This window comes from Fomitiporia mediterranea (assembly GCF_000271605.1).
Source record: "Fomitiporia mediterranea MF3/22 unplaced genomic scaffold FOMMEscaffold_7, whole genome shotgun sequence".
Lineage (NCBI taxonomy): Eukaryota > Fungi > Basidiomycota > Agaricomycetes > Hymenochaetales > Hymenochaetaceae > Fomitiporia > Fomitiporia mediterranea.
The window spans coordinates 1,760,333-1,761,723 of NW_006760392.1; positions in this window are offsets into that span (position 1 = coordinate 1,760,333).

Here is a 1,391-nt window from a genome sequence, read left to right on the forward strand (position 1 = left end):
ATAAACAAGTATGGAGTGTATACATATAATTAAATAAAACTATTAAATTGATTCTTGTACAAACAATTAAATTGCCCTCACTCTGTGATTAATACAAGTGTGAACAGTATTATAATACTATAAAATACATCAGATAGATACTAATAGGTATATCTATACAATGATTCAAATAAAATAAATAAAACCAATATATAAAACGTTTTACCTAGCAAACCAATTAACAAATAAAACGTCAAACAAATACTACAATTGCACATAGTACTAGATTCACTAAAAGAACACTAGGAGACAATTATAGTAAACATAATCTGATATATTACTTATATGCAGATTGTGTTACAATACATTATTCTTTGCAAAAGAAAAAGCAAAGAACAATAGCCATAACATACACACATATATACACAATACTATGATTGTAACAATTCACAATAACATTGTTAATGATAAATAATACAAACACACGTTAGTAATGATTTACAATGGATAACTATGTTGGCTATTAAAGAAACAATGCAACAGATTGTATAGTTACTCAGGATGCATCAGAAACAATCAATTAACAAACATAATGTTAATAAATTAATACATAACTATAAACAATAATGTAAAGCAAACGAACAAATGATACATTCATGATATAATACATATATGATGCACCTAGACACATAGCAAGATGCCTGCAGCCAGACATAACATCTATGCAACAAATATACATTAGCATAAAACCTTATTGATCTCAGAATGAAGCAATCTGACAAAAACAAATATTATTATTAATATTACTAATATACAATCAATGCAAAGCTTCAATCCAAAGACATAAATCAGCTATTACTGAATGCTTAACACATATACAAACGTAGACAAACATGGACAGTAATAATTAAAGAAGGATATTATTGTAACATTGAATATACATTTTACTAGCATGATTCATTAGTTTCACAGTGAAGTAAAAAGGAAATTACTAGAGTACTCAAACAAACTTAATAACAAACAATATGTCTGAATAACAAACAATAAAACAAAACAAGCAATTACATTTATGATTTATATATGTGCATATACAAACCTACATATGCCAACAAGATTCTGCAGGTCTCTGAAGCATTTACAAATTATTTAATAACATTTACAAACAATCTATTGTGATAACAATACTGTTATTGAACAATATATTATGAACGAACAAACTAATTAAATATAATTAATTAATATAACATTGGACAAACTTAACACAAAGTGGATAACATTTGGAACAGACAGTACACAGAACAGACAATGCATTACTATAATGCTAATAATATTATTATTAACTACATCAAGTTATAAACACATTACACAAACAAACAATTGTACAATACAGTTATAATGATTAAACTATCTAT